Raw genomic sequence first — 20,728 nt, 5'->3', positions numbered from 1 at the left:
AGTGGTTCTAATAAACTCAGTGCTTAACACTCTTTACAATTATTGGGCTGCCATGTTCATTATCCCAAAGAGTGTGATCAAAAGAGTAGAAGCTATCTGCAGGAACTTTCTATGGAGTAGCTCATTTGATTACCAAAGGGTTCCACTGGTGGGATGGGATAGAGTTACATTGCCAAAGGATGAAGGAGGTCTAGGAATTAAAAACGCAGAGCTGTGGAATACTGCCTCAGTGGGGAAATTGGTGAATTGGCTATATATCAAGCCTGACAGGCTGTGGATCAAATGGGTTGCTAATGTGTATTTAAAGGGAGTTGAATGGCAAGATTATACTCCTGGAAATGATACCCCCTGGACCTGGAAGAGCATTTGTAAGGTTAAGGAAAGGATTAAGAGTGGTTTTCATGGTAATCTTTGGATTTCTTCGACCAAAGGATACTCTATACGTAATGGATATGAATGGTTGATGGGTCAGCACCCCAAAACTGCCTGGTCTAATCTTGTATGGAATAATTGGAACATCCCTAAACACTCTGTTGTTGCTTGGATGATTATGCAAGATGGACTAAATCTTAGAACCAAGCTATATGCTATTGGTTTGTGTCTTGATGATGACTGCATCTTATGTGGGGAACAGCCTGAGACAATTGACCACCTCTTTTCAGAGTGCAGGTTTACTAGTAAGGTTAAGGATAGTATTGCAGATTGAATAGGTAAGCCAATGCCTGATCCTACTGCATTAATATCTGCAAAACAGAACAGATGCTATCAATGGAAGGCTTCGTGTGTGTTCAAACAAAGATTCTGGTATACCATATGGTTTCGGAGAAACAATGCGAGACAACATTGTGTGTTCGAGACCGACATTATAGCACAACAATCTCAAGCGCAATACTAATTCGAGAGGAGAATTCGTAGCAAAATGTGTAATCTATGGTGCCATTGACTGGCAGGCAAGCATATATAGGATTTATATGTTAGAATGCCTTAGCCGGGATTCGAACATTGTCCTTGTAATTATGGCTGTTTTTTTTATATATTTAATATACTCACATTTTACCTAAAAAAAAAACTACCCTATTTAACATTTATTTCTTTTATTTAATAAGATGACATATTATTTCCCTTTAATATTATTATATACTTTGCCTTTATGTTATCATAATTTATTTTTTATCTTTACCTTCATTAACAAAAACTTTTTTCTTCCCTATAATAAATTGTTAGAAATTAATGTGAAGATTAATTACAAAAAATTTCTTATATAAATATTATAATAATCCTAATTTAAAATTCCTTACCAAAATATCATTATATCTATATTAAACTAATTATTTACATTAAAATTTTCACGAGTTAAAAAATTCCAAGATTCTACAGATCACATCTAATTTTCATATTTTATAATTAAAATTGACATTTTAATTAAAGTTTTCATAACTAAACGTGTTAGTGAATCGATTAAGATTTTTCATACTAATTTTTTTAACTGCTTTATTATGATAAAGTATTGATTGAAAATGATATATATTTTTTTTCTTTGATAATTGTTCAACTTAATTATTCAAAAATCGTACTACTTAAAAACTACACATTTATTTATTTATTTAAAATTTTAACAAATAAGTAGAATTTTTTTTTTAGAAATATTAGTTGCTAACACACAAAAAAAAACTTTTTATTTTCCTCTCCTTTGTTATTAAACTACCCTATTTATTTGACCTTTATTTCTTTTATTTAGTGGGATGACCTTTTTGTTTTCCTTCAGCATTATTATACTTTGTATTTACCTTACCATAATTTTTTTTTATCTTACCCTTCAATCGAAAAATCTTTCTTCCCTATAATAAATTGTTGAAATTAATGCGAAAATTAATTACAAATATTTTCTTATATGAATAATATAATAATTGAAACAGTCCTATTGTGAAAAAAAACATCTTATTTATCACCAACAAATGATTTTTGTTAACACAAATGAAAAGTCTCATATCTATTATTTGTGTTACGGAGTAAATAGTCATTGAGCTATTAGTTTGTTTATATTGCAATGATTCCTCTTTAATTTTTTGGATCTCACATTACTAGCATCACTGGAAAAAATTTATCACTAAAATAAAGTCATAATTTTAACATCGTACCTAAATAAAAGGATCTTATAACATTTAAACATACCAAAAAAGCTATTGAGAGTAGATACGAAAAACGATGGAATTACAATAAGACAAATTATTATTAAAAAATAAGGATTACAATTTTATCATTCATTCTCGAACTCACTTTAGTAGCTAGTAGTCTAAAAGTTTTCGTCTATCGATTTTGTATTCAACCAAAAGGATTAGTCGCTAAAAAATCACACAAATTACGTAGTCGGGGGTTTGGGAATTTAGGAAATGACCATTTTCATCCGAACATCTCAAAATATATATACACCTGACAAAATAAGAAAACCATATAAGGACATGACATGAAATAATTAAAGGCACAATAATCTAGAGTACTATATCAAATCTTACTTGTTAAAAAACGCAAACAAAAATCATGGCAAGATAAAACATGCATACTGCTTACATCTCAAATCTGTACCATTAGAAGACAATATATCAGTGTATTTGAATTCCGATAAAAATCCTACAAAATAAATAATAAAGTAAAAGTTAAGATAATTTTATGATTGTGGTAAGCAAATTTCGCTAAACACTTACTAACAAATTACTTAAAGACTCGAGGTTTTGGTGATTTAGAAAGCGACCATTAAACACCTCAAAACATATAAACCTGGCAAAATAAGAAACAAATTCCAATAAACACTCAACTCGATAACAATTTGCGTCACATAATGCATTTGGTTTGTAATGTGGAACACATCATTTAAAATCTACAAAACTTTCATATGCAAAACAAATATTTTGGTTTGAATAAAACCAAGATGCAACTACTATGTAATTGGTAGAGCAAAAGTTGGATATCGACATGTAATGGTGTTCATCTATTGATGTCAATAATTTAAATGATAAAATGAATAAGACTTATAGTTAAATGGAATAAACAGGGAATTTCAAATGGTAGAATTAATTTCCTAAAAAAAAAACGTAGAAGTAACAAACTCATAGATGAGCGGAGTAAATAGTAGAATGTTGATAGTTTTTTTTAATTAAATTGCTCAATTATTTGTTTAGACATTTAAGAAGCAAATATAGATATGAAAATCTCTAATTAAATTTGGTAGGGTATTATAAGTGGAATTTACTTAGGAGATGTCACATATGTTTTAGATGGCTTAAGAAGATGTCATGTCACATTGTTCAATCTAGCCTTTTTATTTTGTTTATAGACTATAGATAGATATAACATGTCACCATATATCAGAGATTCATATTATCATTTTATATTACACACCATAATAGAAAAAGGAAAAACACAAAAATGAAAGTATTCAAGCCAAAAGAAAAGGGTAAACATTACCATTATTTTCTAATTTCATGTAATGTTATTGATATGTGAGTATGTCACCCTCCTGCAATTCGAAAATAAACACAAAATAATAACTAAATTAGATTCTAACTATTAATTCAAAACATAATAAGGATAAAAATCGAAACAATACATTTAGTTCTCTATGTATTTTTTACCTGCCGACTTTTGTAATAAAAATGAAAATTAGGATTTGTGTGATATTTATATAAGATCATTTTTGTAATTAATTCTCCTATTAATTTCAACAATTTATTTAGAGGAGGAAGAAAAATTTTGTGAATGAAGGGAAGATTAAAAATTATCATAACATAATTACTAATAATGGTGATTAATAACATACTACCATTAAATAAAAGAAGTATATGTTAAATAAATATGAGAGATTCATAACCAAAGTTGTAAGTGGAAAATAAAAATTTTATATTAATTTATTTTTTGTGCTTGTAGTATTAATTTATTTAAGAATAATGATGATAATAATGACATTTTTGTTAGACATTTTAGTACATTCTATGCATATATAAAATGGTTAATTTAGTAAATTTACATTGTATAGATTAGTGTCATGTCACAATTAAATTTTTGCCATGTCATAATAAATTTTTGGCATGTGGCATTGTCTACGTGGTTTTAATTGGTCATTTTAGGGTAGTCTTTTATTAATATTTATAGATATAGATATGAAAATTTCTAATTAAATTTGGTAGGGTATTATAAGTGAAATTTACTTAAGAAATGTCACATATGTTTTAGATGGCTTAAGAAGATGTCATGTCACATTGTTCAATCTAGCCTTTTTATTTTGTTTATAGATTGTAGATAGATATAACATGTCACCACATATCAGAGATTCATATTATCATTTTATATTACACACCATAATAAAAAAAAGGAAAAACCCGACAAAAATGAAAGTATTCAAGCCAAAAAAAAAGTGTAAACATTACCATTATTTTCTAATTTCATGTAATGTTATTGATATGTGAGTATGTCACCCTCCTGCAATTCGAAAACAAACACAAAATAATAACTAAATTAGATTCTAACTATTAATTCAAAACATAATAAAGATAAAAATCGAAACAATACATTTAGTTCTCTATGTATTTTTTACCTATCGACTTTTGTAATAAAAATGAAAATTAGGATTTGTGTGATATTTATATAAGATCATTTTTGTAATTAATTCTCCTATTAATTTCAGAAATTTATTTGGAGGAAGAAGAAAAATTTTGTGAATGAAGGAAAGATTAAAAATTATCATAACATAATTACTAATAATGGTGATTAATAATATACTACCATTAAATAAAAGAAGTATATGTTACAAAAATATGATAGATTCATAACCAAAGTTGTAAGTGGAAAATAAAAAGTTTATATTAATTTATTTTTTGTGCTTGTTGTATTAATTTATTTAAGAATGATGATGATAATAATGACATTTTTGTTAGACATTCTATGCATATATAAAAGGGTTAATTTAGTAAATTTACATTGTATAGATTAGTGCCATGTCACAATTAAATTTTTGTCATGTCATAATAAATTTTTGTCATGTGGCATTGTCTACGTGGCTTTAATTGGTTATTTTAGGGTAGCCTTTTAATAATATTTATAGATAGTACTTTTTATTACTACCCGTGCAGTGCACGGGTTCAAAGACTAGTATATAAATAGAAGTGGCAATTATTGACACGACTCGAAAACCCGACACGAACCCGACACGAAGTTAGTGGGTTAAGGTTGGAAGGTTGTGACCAATTTAAGTAATTGGGTTGACACGGACACGACATGAAACTTAAATAGATCGGGTTAGGGTTGAGCTCTTTTGACACGAACCCGACACGAATAACCCATTTATTTAAAAGTGGCATAATATATTTGGGTTGAATCAATAATCCAACCAAACAACTTAAAAATATAAACATTATCATTCATCATTTTTGGGATAATAAGGCTATAAAACTTAATTTATCTATTATATTATTGTGTTAAACGGGTTAAATGGGTTAAAAATGACTCTCTATAAGATAAACGGGTTAAACAAGTCGGGTTGGGTTATAGAAAAATTAAATGGGGTGGGTTAGGGTTAAGACAAATGACACGTTTATGTAATTGGGTCGGGTTAGGGTTGGGGTAGTGATGACCCGTTTAACGTTGACACAGACACGAACACGACACGACCTGCTAATCTGGTATGTTTGCCAGGTCTATATATAAACATAGTAATTTCGTTCAATCAAATAAAAAAAACAAATGTTTTGAAAAGAATAAAATAGTGGTTTAAAAACTTGGGAGTGAGATTGTAATCGTGTAAATATGGATGTTGGTTTGAGAAAAATGAAATGGAATTATATTGATAAATGTGTTTTCAAATGCAAAGAAAAGGAGTCAAAGATGTATAAAGGAAAATGAATCAATCAAAGATGATTGAGGAAACATAAAAGTAAAAGATAATAACTCATGTTATGTCGCAGCAGCTTTTCTTTAGGAATATTTTCCTTTGTTATCAATCAATCTTTTAATTGCCTTATTTTGATGAGATTTTTAAATAAAGGGGTGAGATCAGGAATCTATGTTCTCCAAGTCCTCCAAGCACTCCCGGACAAATTGGGTGTCAGTAAAGAATAAAGAAATAAAAAGCAAACACTTTGCTTTACGACCCATTAAAAAGGAGAAGACTTCAAACCACCCTAAACTCACCACAAACTAAGAGAGAAAAGCTTTGTTTAAATGCGTGGTTAGGCCCTTTCTTCCCTATTTCCTCTCCCCTCCTCCTTCTTTTCTTCTTCTATATTTAGCTTCCGTTTCTTGTTTTTGAATCCTTAATAACTCGATTACATACAAATCTCATATATGTATAGTCTTTTCGTAAAACCGTCTCATTTCTCCTAATACATACTACTGTACCAAAATGAGAGCCAATATATTCATCCATCTTCATTTTCTGTTTAACCATTTTATAATGTCCTTGGGTACAAAGATGATTATGTAAGTCAGTACGTGTATGCCTGGCTCCCTGTATGCCATATACGGAGCCTACCGGTCGATCGATGGCCTCCGTGGATGGCGTATGAGGAGCCAAGCATGCATTCGATCTCTTTTAGCCAAATTATAGTTTGGCGTCAAGTTGTAAGTTTCTATAATATTTGTGTGCAAGAAAGAAATAATGAGATCAAAACTAACCTTTTTTATTTAGGATATGCCTAATATTCCGTATTGTAAGAATGTAAGTATATTTTACAGAATTATTGGTTATTTATCATTCACCCATCGATTGTTTTAACTACTCTTTGTGTGTCATCAGATTTCTCTTAAACGTACGGTACGGCGTACGAATGTTGGTAACTTATGAGTTATGAGCTTCAAGTTAATGACTTTGAGGAGCTCCACGTTTATCGAGGTGCACATTTTTTCATCCTTCGGGATATTTAGGTTTAATATTATCACTTCTTTTGTTTATTAATTTTAAGTTTTATTGAAAATATATTCAAGTCTAAATTATTTTCAAATTTCCGACTATATATGAGTTGTCGCAGAATAATCCCAAATCAAAACAACTAATGCCAATTCTGGATCTTAAATGCAAATTTTATTTCGGTAAACTTCAATTACCCTATAGACTCCATCCTCCACACTTTGACTAAAAAATGATCATGTCAAGTTTTAACATCTTCACATATTTACATAGGTAATAATCGCAACGCATAAAAGATGACTAGAATTAGGGCTTGGCATTATTATGCTTAAGATTTTTTTTTTTTTTTTTTTTTGCTACTCGTAATTAATTAAATCAAAAGATTAACAATTAGATGGTCTATTAGATGCTCATGAAATAGGAAATGTTGCTAAACACTTTATGAGAATCGATCAAGGCAAACATCAACTTCACTGCTTTGGCTTGTGTCTTAAATATATAATGGGTTAGCAATGTAGTGACATACTACGGACTTTTCTCGATACCAAAGTAGGAAGGAAAATGAGGGGAGTGGACAGGGCCATCAAATAAATTTAAGAGATCCGTTTATGAGAGACTATTTCAGGCCTCATGTGAGTAAATACGGACATGTAACTACTAAATAGTACTCCCTCCCGGTCATTATATTGTTCCCATTTGATATGGGCACAATACTTAAGGAAAAGTATTAAAATATGACTAAAAGAGTTGTGTGGGGTTGGTGATAAGAGATATGGATGAATTATTAGTAGTTAAATAAAGAATTGTGGTACCAAAACATAAAGGAAAGTAATAAAATAGGAGTAAAATAGGTGTGTGGGTAGAGGAATGAATAAAATAAGAATAAAAGTTACCAAAAAAGGAAATGGGAACATTAGTTGAATAATCCGTTTCGGAAAAATGGGAACATTATAGTGATTAAGAGGGAGTACTAGGTAGTAAGCTTAACTCTACAAAATTTGGGTGTTTCCATAATTTTGTTTTCAAAATTCTTCCTAATATTGGAGGGAATGTTATTTGCCTTGGGGAAAAATGCATCCCTTTTAAATTCATGCCTCTCCATTTACCTCGTATCCCAAATGTTATTCAAATCCCTTCCTTTCTCCCGAAATTCCCCATCTCCACAACCCCTATAGGCTATTAGGCTATTAGGTTGTACGGAGTAGATAGTAATGTAATGGCTTCTTTACTAAACATACTTCGTTCATCTTCCTCTTTTTTACATTTACTTTGCCACGAAAATCAAAGATATAATAATCAGGGGTGGATGCAGGAATTTTAGTTTGGGTGGCATATTTTTTTTTGCTATAATTCTAATATGATTTTGCGTTTACTTACGTATTTGTACTCTTTTATCAACATACATACATGATTTAATATCGCAAAAGACTACATATATTTTCATAGAATACTGGAAATAAAAGTACATCTTACATAGGTTTAAAATAAACAATGAGAAAAATGCAAATCAATAAATTTTCTCATATTTTATAGCTAATAAAGACGACTGTGAGAATTGAACCTAGGGCTCAATGTTATAAGCCCCCTACATTTACTACTACAATAGTAATATTACATTGCATACAAGGGAGAACTAACTGGTACATATAGCTGAAATTTTGGGGTCTTGTAAGGCCACCCGCCCTCACTTTCCTCAAATCCGCCCATGTATATAATGAGATTATTTGTTATTATTGGAGGATAAGTGGATAATAATGAATATGAACCTATTAGAAACATTCATAATATAGAAAAATTATACAAATGAATGTGACACCCAAAAATAACGGAAAATTCACATGGTACCCCTAAACTATGTCATTTTGCATGTGGTACCCAACTTTTTAAGTTTGTGCACATGATAACCTTGAGGTTTGATTTTCAGGTACGACATGCTCTTTTTATCGTTTTTTGAATCTTCAATTGAGCATAAATTGTAGACAAGAAATCGGAATTGGCCAGTTTTTTTTTTAAAATTGATAACCTCTTCGAGATTTATAATTTGATAAAATAAAAAATGGTCATTCGAAAATTTAAGATCGAGGTTATGGTCGATTTTAGGTTTTCGTGAGAAAAAACCCTAGAAAATGTCAGTCGACAATTTTTTTTCTTTCTCAAATCGTAAATTATGACAAGAAAATGTGTGTAGAACAAAAAATTGGTCTATTTCGATTTTTGGTGAATGGGTTATGCTGAATTGAAGTTTCTTAGAGCGACAAAAATGACATGTTGTGCATAAAAATCAAACGTAAAAGGTAACCTGTACACAAACATAAAATATTGGGTGTCATATACAAAGTGGCAAAATTTAGGGCTATCACGTGAATTTTACACAAAAATAAAACATATAAACAAATGACTCAAGACGAAGTGAGTAACTCGTCAATATTTTGTTAGATGAAAACTTAAAGTGCTTATGAGATATATATTGAATAAATGGTGGAATTATAACGGTTTAATGGGAGAGGGAGCTAGTGGTATAAATGGCTTGTTAACAAATTACAAACTTTTTATTATTTCAAATTTAACAGTGTACTAGTTTTAAACCCGTGCAATAAGGGTATGCATACTTAACAATTATTATAATTAAATGTAAAAGAATTGATACAGTAAATATTAAAGAAGAATAAATTTTCTAACTAAATGCATAAATATTGAAGACACTATTACACAAAAGATTAAAGTAAATATTGGTAAAGAACAAAAGATTTGACAAAATGTATAAATATTGAATATATTATTATTATTATTATTATTATTTTTTTTTTTTTTTTGCAGAAATGCAAGAGGATCTTCTCATTAATAAAATAATTAGAAAGTACAAGATCCCACTACCAATCTACAAGGAGACCATGGAAGTCCCCTAAGCCAATGAAAAAACTAGAGAAACAAACAAACAAAATTTACTCGGTAAAACCCAAAGTACAATGAAACATCCTAAGATTTACTCGAGTACAGATCAAACTCAGAAGCTCCTCAGTAGTCCTTGTCTTATCCTGAAAAATACGAGTGTTACGTTCTTGCCAGATGTAATATAAGAGGCAGAGCAATGCACTTCTCCTCCTCTTCTTAACCCAGTTGCGTCCTCTATTATGAACATAGTACCAATCCAGAATATTGAACAGATGAGTAGAATGAGTATCAAAAGAATAAACATGCTGAATTGTAGACCAGAGAATAGCAGTCCAGGAACATTCGAAGAATAAATGTGTATGTGACTCCTCAGCAGCACCACATAGCACACACATGTTTATCCATTGGAAGCCTCTGCTAATGAATCTATCAATAGTAGGTAGCTTATGTTGAATAGCCAAGTGACCAACAAACCCATGATTCGGATAAACAGCAGTATCATAAACAGTATAGCGCCAAGGAACACTAGGATTTGGGCTTCTCGGCGGTCATAAACTTTGTCCGTCCAAAGAAAGGAGTTAGGCATGGCGACCAACAAGGCCCGAGCCCTCTAAACCTACCCGCCGAACAAGGTCGGTCCTAGCAGCTAAGAGATTATTCCAGTACCAGGATGTAGCTGAATTTCTTTCAACATCCCAAACAGAGTTCCCCTTAAGTAAATAGGCTTTAACCCATTTGACCCAAACTGAGTGAGGTTGAGTTTCAAGTTTCCAGATCCACTTGATAGCTTGAGCTTTGTTCCAACTCAGTATTTCCTTAATATCAAAGCCTCCCTCAGTTTTAGGCTTAGACAGAGCAGCCCAACTTTGACACAAGAACCTCCTGCCATCATTCTCAATACCCCACAAAATATTCTTACAGATTTGAGCCATTTTTTTAATCACCTGTTTTGGTAAAAGCACACAAGCACCCCAAAAGTTGTGTATGCCAAATAAAACCGAGTTTATCAATTGAGCCTTCCCAGCATAGGTTAACATGTGGTTAGCCCAATTCCCAACTTTAGCTCTAAGCTTGTCAAGGAGAGGTTGGAACATAGTGCAAGTGAGCCTAGAAGTAAAGAGAGGCAATCCCAAATATTTAAATGGAAAATCCCCTTCAGAAAACCCAGTATGAGCCAAAATGAGTGATCTCACCTGAGGAGCCACCCCACCAAAATACGAGAGAAGTCTTCATGGGATTAGCGGTCGGGCCGGATATTGCAGCAAAGGTATTTAAACAATCAGCCACAACAAGCACAGAAGGGAGGTCCCCACGAGTAAAGACTAGAAGGTCATCAGCAAAAACCAAATGAGTAAGCTTGAGTTTAACACACTTGGGATGAAAGGAAAATCCAGGGGAAGAAGGAAGTTCCCTGGATTATAATACAAATTACGGAGTATAATTTAAAATACTACGGAGTATTTTATTGATCTTAATCATTTATATACTTTTTTTTATTGAATATTTTATTCAGAGGTGACAATTATTGACACGACCCGAAGACATGACATAAACCCGACACGAAGTTAGTGGGTTAGGGTTAAGTCGTTGCGAGTTATTTAAGTAATTGGGTTGATACGAACACGATACGAAACTTAAATGGCTCGGGTTAGAGTTGAGCTCTTTTGACACGAACCCGACATGACTAATCCGTTTATTTAAAAATGTCATTATAAATTTGGGTTGAGTCAATAATTCAACCAGACAACTTTTTAATATGCATTTTCATTCGTCATTTTTAAGATAATAGAGCTGCAAAGCTTTATTTTATTTTATTAGTTTATTGGGTTAAACGGGTTAAGGGGGTGAATAATGACCTGCTTAGAGATAAATGGATTAAACAGATCGGGTTGAGTTATAGAAAAATTAAATTGGGTGGGTTAGGGTTGAGACAAATGTCATGTTTATGTAATTGGGTGGGTTAGAGTTGGGGTAGTAGTGACCCGTTTAAAGTTAATACGGTGACGAACACGACACGAAACAATCTGTTTGCCAGGTCTAATTTTAATTAAAAATAAATAAATACTTTGTAATTAGGAAAAAAATGTGAATATAATACGGGCACGAATACAACACAATACAATCTGTTTGCCATGTCTAATTTTAATTAAAAATAAATAAATACATCGTAATTAGGAAAAAAAACGTACTTAGGAAAAAAAATGAGTATATCATCTAATAAAGGAAAAATTATACGGAACAATTTACATCCTAACTAAACTACTATTGAGTGTTGTGGATCATAAATAAATTCATATAAAAGCTCATATATAACCCAAAAAATATGCAAAAAATATAACCCTATACATAAACTCTTTTATCTATCTCCATATAAATCTTTCTACTTCATTATTCTAAGTCACCTCTCACTTCCCACGGTCACAAATTGCATCCCACCTCCATATAAATTGCATGTTGCCTTATTTCTCCTTATTACTCCCTTTAATTAATAATTAATACTTCCTCTGTTCCGGTTATTTGTTGTTTTTTTTCCATATTGGGGTGTCTCAGTTATTTGTTGTCCTTTCTATTTTAAGAATGAACCTGATGAACAATTTGATCATTCTCACTCAATTTGTTCCACTTGTCATTTAGTATGTAATTGGTTCATTCCTCTTTCCTTGATCTTTTTGCCAAACCAAAGGACAACAATTGACCGAGACGGAGGGAGTAATTAATAATTATGATAAAAACACAACATCAAAAAATCACTTTATCGTTTTTATTTGAAGAAAAAGCATATTGAAGGCGCAAATTTTACGTCGTGTTAGTACAACGGATGGGTATAAGAAAATTGACAACTCAAATAGATATATTATTCATAATGTATTTTTTCTACTTTTTTTGGGTACTATTTTCCTTTTAATGCCATTTAATGAAAATATTCAGATCTATTCATTAAAAAAGATTGGATTTTTTTAAAAAATAATTTAATAATTCGTTTTGAATCTCGATTTTTTTTACTGTGGTATTATTTTTTTACTGGCAAATTGTTTTAGTTATTTTGTTTGGCTATTATGAAGTTATTTTAATATTTTGTGAATTATATTTGTTTGAATAGGTTAGATTTAATGAGAAAATTTTGATTTTTTCAAATTTTTTAACATGCATTTTAAATTTTGGGGTTATTATTTTGCCTTATTGATCAAATATTTCATTTTTGTGAAATTTATTTGTTATATCAGTTGAATGATGATTATTTTATCAAATCACCTAATATGTACAATAATCTTATGTGAGTATATGATTGATAAATTTATATAAATATAGTTTTGTTGTTGTCCTCATATTGTCCGGAGTATACTAATTTTTTTAAAACTTGTAATTTTTTTATTCAATTTGTAATTTTTATTTTTATATGTGTAAATTGTGTTGAGAATAATTTTAAAAATGTATATTATATGGGTAATTATATTCAATGTGTTGTATTGGGAGGAATCTCAGTAATTAAATCCCGCCCACCCATGAACGTGGGTCTTCATATCAGTGAAAAAAAAAGAAGAAAATTTCAACCCTAAAAATCAGGAGCCAATGAAAGCTGTCTAAATGTTCTACTCCCTCCATTATTTTATATATGACGTTTTTGTTTTATGAGATAAGCCTTTGACTTTCAATTATATAAAAATATACTCTAGAAAAAATTATGAAAATTATATCATTAGATTCGTCATAAAATTTGATTTCAAAAGAGTATACATTTCATATTATTAACTTCATTACTACAAATCCAGGCTACTACAAATCCAGGCTACTACAAATCCAGGCAACTACAACGCCCCTTTAACAACTCTTATTCACGAAAATCACCATAAGACGTTGTAGAATGGATGACGCGAATTTTATTAAACTTAATTACAACGGTTATGTGTTGATAACCGTTGTTATAGGTTTTAACAACGGGTCAAACTTTCACAACCGTTGTTAATATAATAACTAATAACAACAATTTACTCTGTATTACATTATAACCGTTGTTAATAATTTGGCGCAAAATTAGTGAAAAATAATTACAACGGTTATATTAGAACCCGTTATTAATACTTTTTAACAACGGTTTTCTAAGGACCCGTTGTTAATATATTCTCTAATGACAACGGGTTTTTATGTAAAAACCGTTGTCAATACTTTCCAATATAAACCACACAAACACAGCAGATCAGCTACAGCCACAAACACAAACCTAACACAAACACAAACAACACAAACACAAACACACACTTTCTCATCGTCTCTTTCTCTCTTTCTCATCGTCGCTTTATCATCTCCGTCACTGTTGTTGTCGTCGTCTCTTATTTTCTCTAATTATCAGGTATCGCTTTAATTTATATGCATGGTTTTAGGTTTTGTCATCATCTCAGTCATTATTTTCTTTCTCTAATTATTTCATTTGCATGTGTTTTTATCGATCATTATTGTTCTTTCTCTAAGTATTATTCGCTTAATTAGTTTTGTCACTGTTTTTTTTCTGCGTTTATTAGCTTGTAAAACAAATTAAATAAAATAAAACAAAAGAAGAAGATGATGGACATGAATAATGCATAATAAACTTAATTAATTAATTAATATATAAATAAATAAAAAATGAATTACATTGCTAAAAATGCAATTCTTAGATATGCATAAGAGTCTTATTCTCTTCTATGATATCCATCCTCTACTCCTTTGCTATTTGGAGGTTTCGTTCCGCAGTTGCTATATCGTCATATAGTTGCAACATCTTCTGCTTTGTCAAGCCATTTTTTTTTGGCGTTCTTGAGTGCGGTCCGAGCGTCCTCAAGGTAGCTCCTGTACCTGCCCTCGATGTCCAGCAACCGGAGGATGAAACTCTTGTTGTACTCGGTCATAATGCATGTATTACGGATGGTATCATTCATTATTGAAGGAAGTGTTGAAGGAAGTTTGGAGTTTGTTTTAAAGATTTAGGGTTTGGAGCAGTTTAGGACGTGAGATAGTGAGATAATGGAATGGTTATTGAGATAATGCATGAATTTATACTTAGTAATGTGTCCTTTGAGTTGTTTTTTAATTAATATATGTTTAGGAAGTTGTGCCAAATCTTATAACCCTTCTCATTCCATATATTATTGTGTCCTTTCATATGCAGGGATTTGGCAGTAATAATGCATATTATGCATCGGAATTGCAGTAATAATGCATGCATCTATAGTAATATGTAATTTTTTTTCTTTTTTAAAATCAACAACGGTTTTTTAAAAAAAAAACCCGTTGTCTTTAGTTATAACAACGGTTTTTTCTACTGTAACCGTTGTTATAACTTTCCCACCAAAATTTAGTCACACTTTTCACAACGGTTTTTGCTACTTTAAACCGTTGTTAATAGTTTTCACAACGGGTTTCTTAGAAAAACCAACCGTTGTTAAAACCTTTAACAACGGACGCTTTAACAACGTTCGCTTTTTTATATAACAACGGTTTTTAACCGTTGTTATAGCCTGTATCTGTAGCAGTGCTTATATATTTTTAGAGATATTGAAAAGAGAAGTGAGTGTCTCGAAATGTGAGAATGACATATATAAAATAATAGAGGGAGTGACTTTTATAGAAAGGGGATTAAGTCATTCAAATACGAAATTAATAAAAAAAAGTGTTTTTTGTCAAACACAACCTTTAAAAAAAAATTTCTTCCAAAAACCACCTTAAAAAAAAAGATTGTAAGACACAACCTTTAATAACTTTGATTTATTTATGATTCCTTGTCAAAATTTAATGTTACATTTTCAAGAACTTAATTCCTTTTTGAAATTCAAAGTGAAACTTTTATTTTTATTGTGAATTTTGCAAAAGAAATAAAATTGAGTGGATTATCATTTTGAATTGATTTTAACGTTGATGGGATGTTAAGGCTCGTTATTAAAGGCGTCTAATAACTTGACCTGCGCTTATCGGCGAATGATTTTGTGTTAAATTTGTCTTTGACTTGGAAAGTTAGCGTTCTTGTGTGCACAACAAGAGCAATTTCGTTCCATGAATGAGACTTATACTTTTGAAAACTCTTCATTAATGTTTTTGAAAGTATTTTGATTTTCGATTTATACAAATGATTTTTTTTGACCTTATCTTTGATTTGGAATGTGATGTTCTTGAATGCGCAACGAGAGCACTTCCGTTCCTTTGATGAGAATCTGGTTCTGTCAGAAAATTTTATTTGAAACTTTGAAAGAATTTAAATTCTTACTATTTGTAACCTTTTAATGTTTTGGGTTACCAATTTCAAAAGTCCAGTTTTGCCTTTATAACCTTTCATTTTCTACTTTCAAGTTTCGAGGACGAAACTTTTTAAAAGATGGGGTGATTGTAACACCCGCGAATTTCTCATTCTGACATTTAAAATTTATTTAACCGTTCAATTACTTTATTTTATATTTTTAAATTATTTAATTTAATTAATTTCCTTTTGAACATAAATTTTATAAAAGTTACATTTTCAGAAGCTTGTTTATATAAAATAAATATTTTTAGTCGGATAGTATTAATAGAGATAATAATAATAATAGTTTTCCGCCTTAATATAGATTTGAGACATTTTCCCGTCTAGCGTAAGACCGTCACATTTTCATATGTGAGGCTAATTTATTCTCGACCTATCCCGTATCGACAACACACTCACCTACCTCTCTTACACTCTACATTTATAAAATTATTATTATTATTATTATTATTATTATTATTATTATTATTATTATTATTATTATTATTATTATTATTATTCTAAACCCCACCAACCCGTCATCCCCTTTCCCCTTTTTCGAATTCACCTGCAACAAACAAAGAAATCAAAACACAGGCATAGCTGCAAACTCTTTTTCGCCGTCCTTATAACTCCGATCCCGCCCCCATTTCTCGACCAAATTCGATAATTTTGGTACCATTCTCTTCCCCTTTCCTTCCTCTTCCTTTCAAGATAAGAAAGTTATGATTTTGTGGTGATTTCAGTTTGACCCGCCTCATAAAAGTTCCGATTTTTAGCTCCTTTATTTCGTTTTCCTCCTTCTAGTTGAAGAAACCGAAGACCCGCACGGAGGCTCGTACTCTTTTGACGTTTTCCACGGAGATTTGAAGGGCAAAAAGGTAACGGTGATAGGTTACTCGACATAATGTCGAAATTGTGTCCGTATATGTTGTGTTTAGCACTTATATACTATAAAGTTTGAACCTTTAATTGTTCTTTTTATATGTATGAAACGTGTGGTTGAGTTTACTAAGAGGTGGCGAACTATATTAATGGATATTGGAATTACTGTTGGTGATTGTACGACCATGTTGATTTTATACAGACAATTTAGTCGTTGATTTCTTTAAGATGGCATCCACTTGATTATGACTAGGTAGCTACATGTATACGGCTGAGGACTGATGAACATGTGAACAATAGATGGTTTAATTGAGTTTTTGTTGGTCCTAGATAATGAATATTCTCATACGGCAATTTTTATGAAACATTTGAAGTGCCGAATTTTATTAGCCTTTTGAGCTTGGGCTTGTCATTGTACATAGAACCTGATTTGATTGGTGTTGTTGTGGGTACATTATCGAACTTCCGTCTCATGTATATAAGTGCGTGCTTTTACCTTGTTAATGTCGTGTCAATGTATCATATTGGCTAGGTAGTTGTAGTACTCGCTAAACCCGTCTTTTAGCTTGGTGTTGGCCTCGGCTAGGGAGCCGTGACAGGTTGAGTTGAACTCTGTTTTGGTGTCATTGTGATACGGTTTTAGGTAGCCTTTGGAGCTGTTTTTGGGCAGTCAAAGTGGAGGTTGTATGGACCGTTTTTGAGTCAATTTTATGGGTGATTTGAGCCAACTTGGAGTCGAAATAAGAGCTTCAAAATACAGTTTTTAAACCGTTCCTATGCTAGTTTCGAACTCTATTTTGAGACGAATTAAACGGTCTCTCGGTTTTGTCGAGTTGTAGTCACGTTGGAAAGTGTATGCCTCCTTAATTTCTTCTTATCTTTGTGTGCCTTAGTAATTGATTTAAGATCAATGTGCTTTGGGCTCCTACTTTTCTAATGGTTGGGCTCAACCTTGGATAATCTTTGGGCTCCCTATAATTCATTGGTTGGGTTTGCCATGTCACGAGCATTGGGCTTGTGTACCCTTCATGGTTGAAATTACATGTTTTTCTTTAGTCGGGCCAACCTATTACCATGGGAATGTATTATAGTATACAACTAATCTACTTGTATCGGTTCCATTTTATTCCGTAAATTTTCGCATGACATAAATTATTCGTTACTACTTGTTATATTTCATTTATATTTTATTTAACCGGCATGTTTAATTATGAAATGAAATGTTTATTTATATGTTACAAGTATAGAAAGGTTATTATAAATAATTACTTGTAAGAGTCGTATTCTTGTAGAAATGCCATAATACCATCGCATGTGCTTGACGTACATTTTTGCCCTGCTTGTGCTGTTCTGGCAAGTATGGTTTTGGCCTACTTGTGCTGTTCTGGCAAGTACGACTTTTGGCCACTTGTGTTGTTCTGGCAAGTGAGTCTTATCTTAGTCTTTCCGCCACTTGTCTGTTCTGGCAAGTGTAGTTTTTGGTCACTTGTCTTTGTTACGCAAGTGCGGTTTTTGATCACTTGTCTTTGTTACGCAAGTGCGATTTTGGTCACTTGTCTTTGTTTACGCAAGTGCGGTTTTTGATCACTTGTCTTTGTTACGCAAATGCGGTTTTTGTCACTTGTCTTTGTTACGCAAGTGCGGTTTTTGATCACTTGTCTTTGTTACGCAAGTGCGGTTTTTGGTCACTTGTGCTGTTTTGGCAAGTGCGGTTTTTGATCACTTGTGCTGTTCTGGCAAGTGCAGTTTTTAGTCACTTGTGCTGTTCTGGCAAGTGCGGTTTTTGGTCACTTGTGCTGTTCTGGCAAGTGAGTTTTATCAGTGTCGCCCTACCAGGGAAATTATATTTAATGAGTAGTAAAGGTCTTACTTAGTTATAGATATTGTCAATTGTTTGGATGTAAGAGTCTTGGTCCTATCGGATACTAGAGGTGAGATGCAAGCCTCCTAGTTGCGATGTGATCGACGGGACTGATGCTCCCATCCGTTCTTATGGTGAGATGCAAGCCATAAGTATGAATGTGACATTAGTGGCCACGTCCCGTGCAATGTTTGCTAAGTGGTTTTCCAAATAATGGCTACGGTTTCTATTCTTGTAATTTGCATTGGTTGATCCTTTACTTAACTGCTTCACATGATTCGGATTCTAATCTCATATCTATATTGTAATTCTTGAAATGCGTGCTTTTGCATAAATGATCGTATTCTTGTCTTTCATATCATTTGATTGTCTCACATGAATAGTTGAATCTTTATTATGCTAAGGTTGATCTATCTTGTTCTATCTCATTAAATTGTCATGTTTAATTACAAACTTGATATTCATATCTTTTGTAAGTATCTTACATGACTTACCTGTTTTAGTTCTTTGTTATGTTCGTTTCGACAATTTGTGACTGGGAGAACCTTGAGTTATTCCCCACTGACTGTGGTGTTCATGTTTACATGAATGACATGTATTAGTTGGTGCATTCATGGGGTGAAGACATGTGTGAGCTAGCGAGCACTTTGGCCTTGTAGTCAGTTTATTAGGACTATTTAGACTCACCTTTTTTTTGTATTGTCATTCGAGAGAGATATTTTCTCTCACCTTGACTATCACGTTTGTATAATTTAAACTTTATTTCCGCAATCTTTATTTATGTTTTAGATTTTAGTGAACCTGCGCTTTAAACTTTAAAAGTTTCAAAAATTTCCTAATATTAGCTTGAATTTATAAGTTATATTTTTCCGCGTATTGCGGGGGTTCACACTATTGATGTGTAAAGTAAGGCTGGTCGGGGATTTTTAGTGGATCTTTTAAAGAGGTTATGTTGCTTTGTTTGGTCTGAAATTTGGTATGTAGGTAGCGGGGAGTGTAAGGTAGGCCGTAGTTGTGTTGTTTTTTGTGGTTGTTTATTTTAAGTGGTGGTTTGAGGTGAGTGAATTGACTCAAAAAAAAGGGTTTTTCCCATCTGTGCCCCTGTGATTTTCACTTTTCCCAACTGTACCCCTGCGTCTGGCACTTTCTCAATTGTACCCTTAAACTTAGTTAGTTATTCCCATCTATAGTCAATCTACCCTAAATCGTTTGATTTGCCGTTAAGTGCCAACATGGCTTTTCTTTTTTTTTTTCTTTATTCCCCCTATTTTATTCAACATTTCCCTCCATTACTTCCCCTATATAATCTACTAATCCCTCAATTTTATTTCTTTAATCCTCCAAAATCCTTCACCCTCTTTTTTATCCCTTAATTATTCATAATTGTTGTCCGGATCCTTCACCTTCCTTTTTTCCCCTTAATTATTCATAATTGTTGTCTGGATTAAGGAAAATTAATGAAATAAAATTGAGGGATAAGTAGATTATATAGGGGAAGTAATGAAGGAAAGTTATGGAGAGAAATATTGAATAAAATGGGGGGAATAAAGAAAAAAAAAAGAAGAAAAAGTCATGTTGACAATTCCATGTTGGCACTTAACGACAAAATAAATGGTTTAGGGTAGATTGGCTACAAATGGGAATAACTAACAAAGTTTAAGGGTACAATTGGGAATGTGCCAGACGTAGGGGTACATTTGGGAAAAGTGAAAACTACAGGGGCACAGATGGGAAAAACCCAAAAAAAAAAAAAAGCCTACATTGACATTCTTTTGAATGTTTTTTACCTTCAAATTAACTCCCATCGAATCACCACTTGTAACCAACAACCACCACAAACAACACAACTAAGACCTACCTTGCACTCTACGCTACCTACATACCAAATTTCAGACCAAACAAAGCATCATTACCTCTTTAAAAGACCCACTAAAAATCCTCGACCATC

At 31.9% G+C, this 20,728-nt stretch overlaps 1 long non-coding RNA gene across 1 annotated transcript; it reads left to right on the top strand.

Annotated features, from left to right (window-relative positions):
- Nucleotides 1-6,064: 6,064 nt before the first annotated feature.
- LOC141611872 (uncharacterized) lies at nt 6,065-18,370 on the top strand. The gene is made up of 3 exons (XR_012528850.1): nt 6,065-6,217; nt 6,785-6,880; nt 16,842-18,370. It is a non-coding gene; the product is annotated as an uncharacterized LOC141611872 (long non-coding RNA).
- Nucleotides 18,371-20,728: the final 2,358 nt, after the last annotated feature.

The sequence above is a fragment of the Silene latifolia genome, chromosome 11, assembly GCF_048544455.1.
Source record: "Silene latifolia isolate original U9 population chromosome 11, ASM4854445v1, whole genome shotgun sequence".
NCBI lineage: Eukaryota > Viridiplantae > Streptophyta > Magnoliopsida > Caryophyllales > Caryophyllaceae > Silene > Silene latifolia.
Note: the sequence above shows the minus strand (reverse complement) of the source record. Positions and strands in the feature narration are given on the sequence as shown.